Here is a 14,415-nt window from a genome sequence, read left to right as displayed (position 1 = left end):
AATCAGACCACCACCCATCACAGCAACACCGGACACTATTCTGACACTGAGCTAATCAGACCTCCCTGTAATCCATAACACAGAACACTGAGCTAATCAGACCACCACCCATAACACAGGACACTGAGCTAATCAGACCACCACCCATAACACAGGACACTGAGCTAATCAGACCACCACCCATCACACTATAGATACTGAGCTAATCAGACCACCACCCATCACACTATGGACACTGAGCTAATCAGACCACCACCCATCACACTATGGACACTGAGCTAATCAGACCACCACCCATAACACAGGACACTACAGACACTGAGCTAATCAGACCACCACCCATCACACTATGGACACTGAGCTAATCAGACCACCACCCATCACACTATGGACACTGAGCTAATCAGACCACCACCCATAACACAGGACACTATAGACACTGAGCTAATCAGACCACCACCCATCACACTATGGACACTGAGCTAATCAGACCACCACCCATCACACTATGGACACTGAGCTAATCAGACCACCACCCATAACACAGGACACTATAGACACTGAGCTAATCAGACCACCACCCATAACACAGGACACTATAGACACGGAGCTAATTGATGGTAAACAATGTATTGCATGTGAGCTAGGAACAGGCACATCGTCTTCATGATAAACTGAAATAGATGACCAACACACAGAAAGTAAACCTAAAGTAAAGCTCTGGAGGGAGGGAGGGAGGGAGGCCTGACAGTAGAGGGAGGGAGGGAGGGAGGAGGCCTGACAGTAGAGGGAGGGAGGGAGGGAGGAGGCCTGACAGTAGAGGGAGGGAGGAGAGGGAGGGAGGCCTGACAGTAGAGGGAGGGAGGAGAGGGAGGAGGCCTGACAGTAGAGGGAGGGAGGGAGGGAGGGAGGGCAGAGGCCTGACAGTAGAGGGAGGGAGGGAGGGAGGGAGGGAGGGAGGGAGGGAGGGAGGGAGGGAGGGAGGGAGGGAGGGAGGGAGGGAGGGAGGGAGGGAGGGGGAGGGAGGGAGGGAGGGAGGGGGGAGGGAGGAGGAGGCCTGACAGTAGAGGGAGGGAGGGAGGGAGGGAGGGAGGGAGGGAGGAGGCCTGACAGTAGAGGGAGGGAGGGGAGGGAGGGAGGCCTGACAGTAGAGGGAGGGAGGGAGGGAGGGAGGGAGGGAGGGAGGGAGGGAGGGAGGGAGGGAGGGAGGAGGCCTGACAGTAGAGGGAGGGGAGGGAGGGAGTCCCTGACAGTAGAGGGAGGAGGCCTGACAGTAGAGGGAGGGAGGGAGGGAGGGAGGGAGGGAGGGAGGGAGGGAGGGAGGGAGGGAGGGAGGGAGGGAGGGAGGAGTCGTCCTGACAGTAGAGGGAGGGAGGGAGGAGTCTCCCTGACAGTAGAGGGGGGGAGGGAGGGTTCTGCAGGGAGGGAGGGAGGGAGGGAGGGAGGGAGGTTCTGAGGGACAGGGTTCTGCAGGGAGGGAGGAGTCGCCCTGACAGTAGAGGGAGGGAGGGAGTCCCTGACAGTAGAGGGAGGAGTCCCCTGACAGTAGAGGGAGGGAGGGAGGAGTCGTCCTGACAGTAGAGGGAGGAGTCCTGACAGTAGAGGGAGGAGTCTTGACAGTAGAGGGAGGAGTCCTGACAGTAGAGGGAGGAGTCGTCCTGACAGTAGAGGGAGGAGGCCTGACAGTAGAGGGAGGAGTCCTGACAGTAGAGGGAGGAGGCCTGACAGTAGAGGGAGGAGTCCTGACAGTAGAGGGAGGAGGCCTGACCTGGGAAGTCACAGTGGTGTATCCTCCTCTTCTCCAGGTCTGGGTTGGTTCTGCGGTTGTAGCGGACCTGCATGGACTGGTTCAGGCTTGGAGCTGGGCCGGAGCCTGGGGCTGGAGTTAGACTTGAGGCTGGGGGTCGAGCCACACCGGTGGGGGAAAGACTGGGGGAGACGCTGACTCCCAGCTTGGAGGCGATAGTGGCGGCATAGGAAGGGGGAGGGGAGAGGTTCTGAAGGAGGTCCTTCTGACGATCTGGGGAGCTGGGCTCTGAGCTGGGAGGAGAGGGGGCAGGTAGGGGGCCTTGGCCTGATGGTGCTGGGGCTGCTGGAGGAAGTGAGGGTGTTCTAGGCCCGTCTCCTGTTCTACGCTGTGCAGCCCACCACAGTAGCTTGCCTTGGCACTCTGTAGTTGTTGGTGTTGCTGCTGGGCCTGGGCGGCTAAGTGTAGGTCGTGGAACGTGTGCATGATGGGCGAGGGGCCGGAACCTCCGTGATGCTGCCCCGCCCGGTGATGAGCAGTGTTGCCATGGTGATGCATGGGCGCGAGAGGGGCGGAGTCCAGCTCCGCAGAGAGCAGCTGGAACAGAGAGTCGTCGTGAGGCAGATCGAACGACCCCAGCTCCTCCTTCACGTAAACAGAACCGCCCGTTGCCACGGCGTCAGAGGTCGGGTCACCACCACCCGACGGGCTGAACACGCTGGTGAACTCTGGTAACGAAGAAGAAGACGAAGACGCCGCCGACGTTACCGCGGAAAGGCTGATGCTGTGGACGCTGCTGCTGGGGCAGTGAGGATGAGGATGGGCGAAGGGAGAGGAGGCAGGGGGCTCTGTTTTGACCTGCTGGCCCATGCCTCCACCGTTACCCCGGGCCCTGGGCGTGCCGGCCGACACAAGCCCATCCTCAGGTAGGCCAGGTCGGGCAGGAAGACGTTCATGTTGATGCTGTAAGGAGATCCGCCCTGGTCGTCTCCAAAGAAGTGATCCATCACAGAGGAACTGTCCCGCCGAGGCTTGTTCTGCTCTGGGGGTCAGGATGGGGCATCAGGAGCGGCGTCTGGGGAGAGGTACTTATCCAGCTCACTCTTCCCTGTCTGAGGAGAGAGAGAGAGACAGACGTCCTTAAAAGGTTGGCTCATTATTCATTCTGAACCAAATCTCTATTTTGGAAGTAAATGGAATGTTAGAAAAAAAATAATGAAGATGTTGTTTTGGCGATTTCACTTTGTTTTAATTAACTTAATAGAGAAACAATCCTTTAATTGATTTAGTTTTAATTAACTTAATAGTGGAAACAATCCTTTAATTCAGGGGTGTCAAAGTCAAATGGACGGAGGGCCAAATAAAAAATTTAGCTACAAGCCGAGGGCCGGACTGTTCGAATGTTCATTGAAAATTTTTTAAATGACGCATATAGTCTAGTGAACCTAATTGAACCTACTGAAAACCTAACAAATATATTCCAATATGATCAGATAAATAAAGCAATATTTTCTTATGGCTCTGTCAGTAATCTTTAATTTTCAACAGACACAAAAGACAAATTTCCTTTATATAAAAATCCACATAACATGAACATTAAATGAAAGAAACCGGTATTCAAGGCACCATCAGTAGCCTATATTTTCTATTTTAGCAAAAGTGGGCTAAATTTACTTCAAAGAAAAAACAATAATAGCAATTTTCTATCATCCACTCAACTGAAATATTTTTAAAATATAATTGGATTGAAATACAATAAAATAAAGTGCAAAAATCTATTAATCAAAAACAACACTTTGTTTAAGGAGAAGTAACATGCAGTGAAAACAAATATTAAACTTTAACTTTTAAACTTGAACTGAGTAAAAACTCTAAATATGTGATTGCACAGTAATGTTCACTTGTTTGAGGTTGAGGGTGATACTTGGTGGTGTCCCATCTTTTCCACAAGTTCATCAATGTTCGGGGTAAGGCTCTGAGCTGAGGAAATCCTCAGAATTGAGTGGAGGTGTTCAGCAGTAAGTCGACTTCTGTGTGATGTTTTGTTCAGGTTCATCAAAGAAAAAGTTGTTCACACAGGTATGTGCTGCCAAACATAGACAACGTTTGAGCAGCCTGGATGCGCAGCTGGGGCATTGTGTCGGGGGAGGAAACGGGCTAACTCCGCAGCACCCACTGCCGCATATTTTGCCCTCAGTGCATCATTGCATTGGAGGTCAATCAACTCCATTTGGAGGTTTGGTGGTGAGCTTTCCACGTCAACAGCAAATGGGTTACCGAGCAGTTCCAACCTGCTTTTGTGCTTCAAAGTCAGCAAATCGGCGTAGAAAGTCAGCGGCAAGGGAGGATACCTATTTTATCAGCCAACTGTGCGCTCGGGAACGCACTGGTAGAGAGCTTCTCTTTCATGGTCTGGCAGCTGGGAAAGTGGCTCAAATTTTCTTTCCGCATCTGCGTCTCCCACAGAGTCAGTTTGGTTTTAAATGCCTTCACTGTACTGTACATATCAGAGATGACATGATCCCGACCCTGCAGCTGCAAGTTCATTGCATTCAGATGACTCGTAATGTCACACAGAAAAGCCATTTCACACAGAAACATTTCGTCTGGAGTTGTGTTGTGTCTTTCCCTTTGCTGTCCAAGAACAGACAAATCTCCTCACGAAGGAGGCTCGAAACATCTTTGAAGCACCTTTCCCTGGCTTAGCCATCGCACCTCTGTGTGATAAGGCAAATCACCATGCTCCGTTTCTAACTCCGTCAGAAATGCCTTGAACTGGCGGTGATTCAAACCTTTGGCTCTGATAAAGTTAACTGTGCGCGTGATGATGCTCATTACATGCTCCATTTTCAAGGCTTTACCGCACAACGCTTCCTGGTGTATGATACAATGATAAGCTGTCAGCTCACCTGTCGCGTTTTCCTCTTGCATCTTTTCCCGTATCTTCGCCACCAGTCCGCTCCTGTGTCCACACATCGCAGGTGCTCCGTCGGTTGTCAAACCCACGAGTTTTTCCCAAGAAGCTCCATCTCATTTACACATCTTGACACCTCTTCATACAAATCATGCCCCCGTTGTGCCATGCATAGGACGTAAACCAAAAACTCCTCTGTCACGCTTTAGGGCTGGAGTCCACTCCCGGATGAAAATTGACAACTGGGCAATGTCAGAAATGTCGGTGCTCTCATCCACAGCCAAGGAATATGCAATGAAATCTTTTCCTTTTTCACAAGCTGCTCTTTTAGATTGATGGACAACTGGTCTACTCTCTCGGCAATGGTGTTTCTGCTCAGACTCACATTTAAAAAGAGTTGCCTTTTTCTGGGCAAACTTCGTCACAAACTTTAATCATGCAGTTTTTGATGAAATCCCCTCCGTAAATGGCCGGGCTGATTTAGCGATCTCTTCTGCCAAAATAAAACTGGCCTTGACAGCAGCCTGGCCTTGTGATTTGGCTTTTTTGAACAGAGCCTGTCGAGATTTCAGGCCTCGTTTTAATTCCTCTGCCTTTTTGTAGCCTTTGTTCCATGTCCATATTCTTGTTTTTGTCCGCGTGTTTCGTTTTATAATGTCGTCTCAGATTATACTTTTCAGTACCGCCACACTTTGGACACAGAAGACACACAGGTTTTAATTAGCTACCTCCGTGAACATATAGTCCGACTCACCTTGTTTGAAACCCCGGTTCTCAGTGTCCACCTTCCGTTTTGCCATTTTTGATGGGTATCTTTAAAGTTAATTTTACTGTGATGCTGACGACTGCTGTTTTAATAAATATTGAAATGAACAGCCTTACTGATTTTGTTTTAATCACCGTTGCATTGTGGGAAATGTAGTATTGATTTTGTTTAATTAACGGGCTGCCGGGCAATCTTAGAATCTGATTTTGGTTCTAATAATAAATCAAATCATCCCAGGGGCCGTAAAAAACCTTCTCAGAGAAACAATCGGATTGATTTTGTTTTAATTAACTTGAATATGTGCTTTAATTGATTTAGTTTTAATTAACTTAGAGAAACAATCTTAATTGATTTTGTTTTAATTAACTTATTAGTAGAAACAATCTTTTAATTGATTTTGTTTTAATTAACTTAATAGTAGAAACAATCTTTGAATTGATTTTGTTTTAATTAACTTAATAGAGAAACAATCTTTGAATTGATTTTGTTTTAATTAACTTAATAGAGAAACAATCCTTGAATTGATTTTGTTTTAATTAACTTAATAGAGAAACAATCTTTGAATTGATTTTGTTTTAAATAACTTAATAGAGAAACAATCCTTGAATTGATTTTGTTTTAATTAACTTAATAGTGAAACAATCCTTTAATTGATTTTGTTTTAATTAACTTAATAGAGAAACAATCTTTGAATTGATTTTGTTTTAATTAACTTAATAGTGGAAACAATCTTAATTGATTTTGTCTTAATTAACTTTGATAGTGGAAACAATATCATCAACATGCTGCATTTTGGACAATTAACTTAATAGAGAAACAATCCTTTAATGGTTTTGTCTTCCATCTTTGAATGTGTTGGTCATCAACATGCTGCAAAGATGGAAGAAAAAATCAATTAAAGGTTTCGATTTAAGCTTCAATCATTTACAGACGTGTTCAAATGTGTTGGTTCCGGTACAGCGCATTGATGCTTCTTTCCTCCTGAAAAGAGATGAAACTAAAAGATATTTTATCACGATTACTCGCCTTCGGTGTGTCAGAATAAAGCATAGAAGCTGTGAAAAATGAGATGAAATATCGCTTATTCTACAAATATATATATAAAAGAAATGGCCTGGACACATTTGTTGGTACCCCTCAGAAAAGATAATAAATAATTGGATTATAGTGATATATAACTAATTTGTTTCTTTAATTATCATCACACACACACACACACACACACACACACACACACACACAATCATCTTAGTAATCACAGCCTATTTAAATGGAGAGAAGTCGTCACTGTGCTGTTTGGTATCATCTGACCATGGACCAGAGTAAAGTATCACTGTGCTGTTTTATCAATGGACCAGAGTAAAGTAGTCACTGTGCTGTTTGGTATCATTGTGTTGCACCACACTGACCATGGACCAGAGTAAAGTAGTCACTGTGCTGTTTGGTATCATTGTGTTCACCACACTGACATGGACTGACTGTGCTGTTTGGTATCATTGTGTTGCACCATGGACCAGAGTAAAGTAGTCACTGTGCTGTTTGGTATCATTGTGTTGCACCACACTGGACCAGAGTAAAGTAGTCACTGTGCTGTTTGGTATCATTGTGTTGCACCACACTGACCATGGACCAGAGTAAAGTAGTCACTGTGCTGTTTGGTATCATTGTGTTGCACCACACTGACCATGGACCAGGGTAAAGTAGTCACTGTGCTGTTTGGTATCATTGTGTTGCACCACACTGACCATGTAGTCACTGTGCTGTTTGGTATCATTGTGTTGCACCACTAGTCACTGTGCTGTTTGGTATCATTGTGTTGCACCATACTGACCATGGACCAGAGTAAAGTAGTCACTGTGCTGTTTGGTATCATTGTGTTGCACCACACTGAACATGGACCAGAGTAAAGTCGTCACTGTGCTGTTTAGTATCATTGTGTTGCACCACACTGACCATGGACCAGAGTAAAGTCGTCACTGTGCTGTTTGGTATCATTGTGTTGCACCACACTGACCATGGACCAGAGTAAAGTAGTCACTGTGCTGTTTGGTATCATTGTGTTCACCACACTGACCATGGACCAGAGTAAAGTAGTCACTGTGCTGTTTGGTATCATTGTGTTGCACCACACTGACCATGGACCAGAGTAAAGTAGTCACTGTGCTGTTTGGTATCATTGTGTTCACCACACTGACCATGGACCAGAGTAAAGTAGTCACTGTGCTGTTTGGTATCATTGTGTTAAAGCACCACACTGACCATGGACCAGAGTAAAGTAGTCACTGTGCTGTTTGGTATCATTGTGTTTCACCACACTGACCATGGACCAGAGTAAAGTAGTCACTGTGCTGTTTGGTATCATTGTGTTCACCACACTGACCATGGACCAGAGTAAAGTCGTCACTGTGCTGTTTGGTATCATTGTGTTCACCACACTGACCATGGACCAGAGTAAAGCTGAGGAGAGATTTGTCAATAAAAGACAATAAAAGACAAGCCTGGTAAAAGGTCAAGGCTGCGAGACCATCTCTAAGCAGCTTGATGTTCCTGTGACGAACAGTTGAAAACATTATTTACGACGTTTTTAAGGTCCGTGGACCTGAGGAACAAACCCTTCCTGGGCGCGGCGGCAAGAGGGAGAAACCGACCCCAGATTGATCAGGAGAGTGGGAATGGTAGAAAAGGAAGAACCAAGAATAACTGCCAAATAGATACAAGCTGAACTCCCAACGTGTTTAGCTTTTTTTGAGTGAAAGTGGTTTCCATAGAAGAAGACCCAGGAGGACTCCACATTTGAAACAAAAAGAAAAAAAGAAAGCCAGACTGGAATTTGCTAAAATGCATATTGACAAGCCTCAATCCTTCTGGGAGAATGTCCTTTGGTACAGCTGAGTCAGAACTGGAGCTTTTTGGCAAGTCACATCAGCTCTACGTTCACAGATGAAGAAATTATGTTTTTAAAGAAAAGAACACCACTCCTACAGTGAAACATGGAGGAGGCTGGGTTATGTGTCGCGCCTGGCACAGGGTGCCTTGAATCTGTGCAGGACGCAATGAAATCTCAAGACTATCAAGGCATTCTGGAGCAAAACGTACTGCCCAGTGTGAGAAATCTCTGTCTCAGTCGCAGTTCGCTCAGGAAGAGTGGACCAAACTACCTGTTAACAGGTGCAGAAGGCATCCATCAAACCTGAGACAGCTGGAGCAGTTTGCTCAGGAAGAGTGGACCGAACTACCTGTTAACAGGTGCAGAAAGCACCCATCAAACCTGAGACAGCTGGAGCAGTTCGCTCAGGAAGAGTGGACCAAACTACCTGTTAACAGCAGAAGGCATCCATCAAACCTGAGACAGCTGGAGCAGTTTGCTCAGGAAGAGTGGACCAAACTACCTGTTAACAGCAGAAGGCATCCATCAAACCTGAGACAGCTGGAGCAGTTCGCTCAGGAAGAGTGGACCGAACTACCTGTTAACAGGTGCAGAAGGCACCCATCAAACCTGAGACAGCTGGAGCAGTTCGCAGGAAGAGTGGACCGAACTACCTGTTAACAGGTGCAGAAGGCATCCATCAAACCTGAGACAGCTGGAGCAGTTTGCTCAGGAAGAGTGGACCAAACTACCTGTTAACAGGTGCAGAAGGCACCCATCAAACCTGAGACAGCTGGAGCAGTTTGCTCAGGAAGAGTGGACCAAACTACCTGTTAACAGGTGCAGAAGGCACCCATCAAACCTGAGACAGCTGGAGCAGTTCGCTCAGGAAGAGTGGACCGAACTACCTGTTAACAGGTGCAGAAGGCACCCATCAAACCTGAGACAGCTGGAGCAGTTCGCTCAGGAAGAGTGGACCGAACTACCTGTTAACAGGTGCAGAAGGCACCCATCAAACCTGAGACAGCTGGAGCAGTTCGCTCAGGAAGAGTGGACCAAACTACCTGTTAACAGGTGCAGAAGGCACCCATCAAACCTGAGACAGCTGGAGCAGTTCGCTCAGGAAGTGGACCAAACTACCTGTTAACAGAGAAGGCACCCATCAAACCTGAGACAGCTGGAGCAGTTCGCTCAGGAAGAGTGGACCGAACTACCTGTTAACAGGTGCAGAAAGCACCCATCAAACCTGAGACAGCTGGAGCAGTTCGCTCAGGAAGAGTGGACCAAACTACCTGTTAACAGGTGCAGAAGGCACCCATCAAACCTGAGACAGCTGGAGCAGTTCGCTCAGGAAGAGTGGACCAAACTACCTGTTAACAGCAGAAGGCACCCATCAAACCTGAGACAGCTGGAGCAGTTCGCTCAGGAAGAGTGGACCGAACTACCTGTTAACAGCAGAAGGCACCCATCAAACCTGAGACAGCTGGAGCAGTTCGCTCAGGAAGAGTGGACCAAACTACCTGTTAACAGGTGCAGGAGTCTCACTGAGAGCTACAGAGAACATTTGATTGCAGTGATGACCTCTGAAGGTTGTGAAACATAATATTAGGTTAAGGTTAATTATTTCCAATATTATGTTGAATTAAAAATAAATAAAAAACAAAGTCTGATTTCTATTAATTAAATAATTAAATATGGAATAATTACTTTAGTAAATGTCAAGTTATTTCAGAGAAAATTGTACATTCTTTGTTTTTTTTTGTGAAGAGGTACCAACAAACCTGAACATGTCTGTAATACAACTTCATCCATCATGTCAAACCTGAACATGTCTGTAATACAACTTCATCCATCATGTCAAACCTGAACATGTCTGTAATACAACTTCATCCATCATGTCAAACCTGAACATGTCTGTAATACAACTTCATCCATCGTGTCAAACCTGAACATGTCCGTAATACAAACTTCATCCATCATGTCAAACCTGAACATGTCTGTAATACAACTTCATCCATCATGTCAAACCTTTGAACATGTCTGCTAAATGACAAATGTAAATGTCTTCATCCATCATGTCAAACCTGAACATGTCTGTAATACAAAACTTCATCCATCATGATGTCAAACCTGAACATGTCTGCGACTAAATGTACAAACTTCATCCATCATGTCAAACCTGAACATGTCTGTAATACAACTTCATCCATCATGTCAAACCTCATACAGATGGAGGATCATAATTTGACCTATATTGTCACAGCAAAATAATCCTGCAGCAATAGGATCTGAATGTTTAGTCCATAATGTTACTTGATCGGTCGATAGGCTATTCGCTGGCCCCATAATGAAGAGTAGACTACGTGGAAAAAAATGCAATACTGTCAAATACAATCGTGTGTTAGTAGTATGGGTTTATCGATGCAAGGGGGAAATTCTCCCGCAAGAAAAGAGTGATCAAATTAAGATAGTACATGTGTACAGTCCATTTATTAAGAGTTCAGAACCAGTGTTTGACTGTGTCATGCTGAAACTATGTGGTGGCCAGTGGGATGAGGAGTGCGGTAGTAGTGTCTGATAGGACAGACAGAGTCACCAGGCAGACATGTGTCAAGTAGCCTTCAGTGAGCTGCTGCCACATTCCCACCTCAGCTGTAAACTGTCCTCACACCAACCAGACCAGAGGGCTTTAAACAGGCACTGTCTGCTTCCCAAACGGCACCCATAGGGCTGTGATTAAAACTAGTGCACTACATAGGGAATAGGGTGCCATTAACGTCGGGTTAAAAGTAGTGCACTACATAGGGAATAGGGTGCCATTAACTTCGGGTTAAAAGGAGTGCACTACATAGGGAATAGGGTGCCATTAACTTTGGGTTAAAAGGAGTGCACTACATAGGGAATAGGGTGCCATTAACTTCGGGTTAAAAGTAGTGCACTACATAGGGAATAGGGTGCCATTAACTTCGGGTTAAAAGGAGTGCACTACATAGGGAATAGGGTGCCATTAACTTCGGGTTAAAAGTAGTGCACTACATAGGGAATAGGGTGCCATTAACTTCGGTTAAAAGTAGTGCACTACATAGGGAATAGGGTGCCATTAACTTCGGGTTAAAAGGGTGCACTAGGAATAGGGTGCTACATAGGGAATAGGGTGCCATTAACTTCAGTTAAAAGTAGTGCACTACATAGGGAATAGGGTGCCATTAACTTCGGGTTAAAAGAGTGCACTACATAGGGAATAGGGTGCCATTAACTTTGGGTTAAAAGTAGTGCACTACATAGGGAATAGGGTGCCATTAACTTCGGGTTAAAAGGAGTGCACTACATAGGGAATAGGGTGCCATTAACTTAAAAGTAGTGCACACATAGGGAATAGGGTGCCATTAACCCGGGTTAAAAGGAGTGCACTACATAGGGAATAGGGTGCCATTAACTTCAGGTTAAAAGGAGTGCACTAGGGAATAGGGTGCCATTAACTTAAAAGGAGTGCACTACATAGGGAATAGGGTGCCAAACTTCGTAGTGCACTACATAGGGGTGCCATTAACTTCGGGTTAAAAGGAGTGCACTACATAGGGAATAGGGTGCCATTAACGTCAGGTTAAAAGGAGTGCACTACATAGGGAATAGGGTGCCATTAACTTCGGTTTAAAAGGAGTGCACTACATAGGGAATAGGGTGCCATTAACTTCAGGTTAAAAGTAGTGCACTACATAGGGAATAGGGTGCCATTAACGTCAGGTTAAAAGGAGTGCACTACATAGGGAATAGGGTGCCATTTGGGACAGCAGCCTACTGACAGGTGGTCATGATGAAGGAATGAACCTGACTCTCTCTCTCCATTCCCTCTCTGCTCAGGAGAAAAACAAAACACACACACCATAATAAGGACTATTCAGGCTCCACATAAATAACTCACTAAAGATCATCCAACTAATGGAGGAAATGGTTACTGGACATTGGGAAGGAAAAACACTCTCCCTGTTGGTGTTTCCCCCGTCCCGCAAAGTAACCGCTCTGTCCTGTTCTTTACGCAATGGCTTGCTGGCTGAAGGAAAGCTTTTCTATTTCTGTCGTTTAGATCGTCCAGCTGTTAACTGGTCATGTATATCTGCCACAAGTGTTCCGATTAAGGCGGTCGGGCTGTCTGTCTGTCGACATTGCTGGGAAGTTTCTACCTACTATATCGGGTTGGGTCCGGACTCGCACTGTGCGTTGGAGAGTAGATGGGATCGGACGGAGTCAGTTGTTGATGGGAATATGGTAGCCAAGAAACCAATTGTGAGCGTGTCAGCAACTGGCACGGTCTGGCATAGCTGCCTGTCCTACCAGTTCCAATGAACTATGAGCTAAATGCGTCTTGCTATTTTTTTACACTAGGCAAGTTTGTTAAGAACAAATTCTTATTTACAATGACGGTCTAGGAACAGTGGGTTAACAGTGGGTTAACCTTGTTCAGGGGTAGAACGACAGATTTTTACCTTGTCAGCTCAGGGATTCAATCCAGCAACCTTTCAGTTACTAGTCCAACACTCTAACCACTAGGATACCTGCCGTTCCGACGACGTCTCTCGTTCCCAATCATGTAATCTTCCTGCTGTGTCCCGACCCATAGGCCTACACATCGAATGATACAATACTTACGACCATAACAACATCAGGAGACATTATTATTACGCACAATTAAAGCGCCAATCTCCTCTACATTTTTTTTTTTTTTACAATACTATAGAATTCCCCACATCACAGCAAAACAAACAGCCTCAGTGCTTGCAACATGCCAACCAACCTCGCCCATTCTGAGATAAAGAATAGCCTACACCGGGGAGGACATCTCCACACTGACAAGCTGCATTACCTGGTGCGCGTATTCGCTCTGTCCACTCCTTTCCGTCAGTAGGTTCTTGGTATCGAAACCGAACAGAGCCGACTCCTCGGCCGGGAAGCCTTCCGAAAGCATGGGCTTGAGCAGGGTGTAGAACATCTCGTCCTGCCCGGTCACGGTCCCAGCGCTCATCGTGATCAGCGTCGCGGCCATATAGATTTACTCCCCACCGGAATAACAAGGTGCGAGCGGCCGCAATAATAATCATATAATAACGACAGAGGCGACAGATGAAACGGGACGGTGCATGAGATGACTGACTGTAGCGATGTATTCAAGTCTGTGAGTTGTCTAATAAGCGATCTCGTCTGACTGGGTTATCCACTCCACTTGTCTCGGTTCGGTAGGACTGGAGTCTGTTGGGATAGTTCAAAGCTTCTGCTCTTTTCAATCCATGTCAACTCGTGCGATGAGAGGAAGCGAGGCGGGCGTGGGGCAGGTTCAGTCGGTTTAGTGTTTCAAAAAAAAGAGGCAGGGCGTGGCCAACAAATAAGACAGAACAGAACGCCTCACACACCGTCAAAAAGCCTTTTGTACAACAGTAAACAGCTCCCCGGCACCGAGACCCCTTCACAGAGGGCGTCTATCTCCCTAAAGCCCCGTTTACTAAATATGTAGCTCGGTTACCCACATACCAAGGAACGCTCATTATTATCCTTATACTCACCATGTTTCGTGTTCTCAAGCTTTGCCCTGCATCATTTCACAGGGTTTTCCCCCCATGTGCTTCAAGAACATTTTCTATCAACCGCAAATAAAATCATTTTTTATTTATCACATGTATGTACATTCTGTGGAATGTGCCTCTCATGGGAATATTAAACTATAGTCGACGCGTTTATTTTCATCCCTTAATTTATTCATATTCCGAATGATTCTTCTCGGAAGTTTACGTCATACATATTTTTTAAATTGAAGGTATTTTCGAGGTTCATTGTTAAAACCAGAACTAGTTCAGAAAGTGAGTGGCTGACCAGGGTGATGGAACCGCTGACCAGGGTGATAAACCCACTGACCAGGGTGATACTGACCAGGGTGATAAACCCACTGACCAGGGTGATAAACCCACTGACCAGGGTGATAAACCCACTGACCAGGGTGATAAACCCACTGACCAGGGTGATAAACCCACTGACCAGGGTGATAAACCCACTGACTGACCAGGGTGATAAACCCACTGACCAGGGTGATAAACCCGCTGACTGACCAGGGTGATAAACCCACTGACCAGGGT

The 14,415-nt window shown here is 46.1% G+C and overlaps 1 pseudogene; it reads right to left on the bottom strand.

Annotated features, from left to right (window-relative positions):
• The window catches only part of LOC135538166 (Krueppel-like factor 5), a 40,556-nt pseudogene extending 26,941 nt beyond the window's left edge, over window positions 1–13,615 (bottom strand).
• Between the last annotated feature and the right edge of the window lie 800 nt (window positions 13,616–14,415).

The sequence above is a fragment of the Oncorhynchus masou genome, unplaced genomic scaffold, assembly GCF_036934945.1.
Source record: "Oncorhynchus masou masou isolate Uvic2021 unplaced genomic scaffold, UVic_Omas_1.1 unplaced_scaffold_922, whole genome shotgun sequence".
NCBI lineage: Eukaryota > Metazoa > Chordata > Actinopteri > Salmoniformes > Salmonidae > Oncorhynchus > Oncorhynchus masou.
This window is presented reverse-complemented; position numbering and strand designations above follow the sequence as displayed.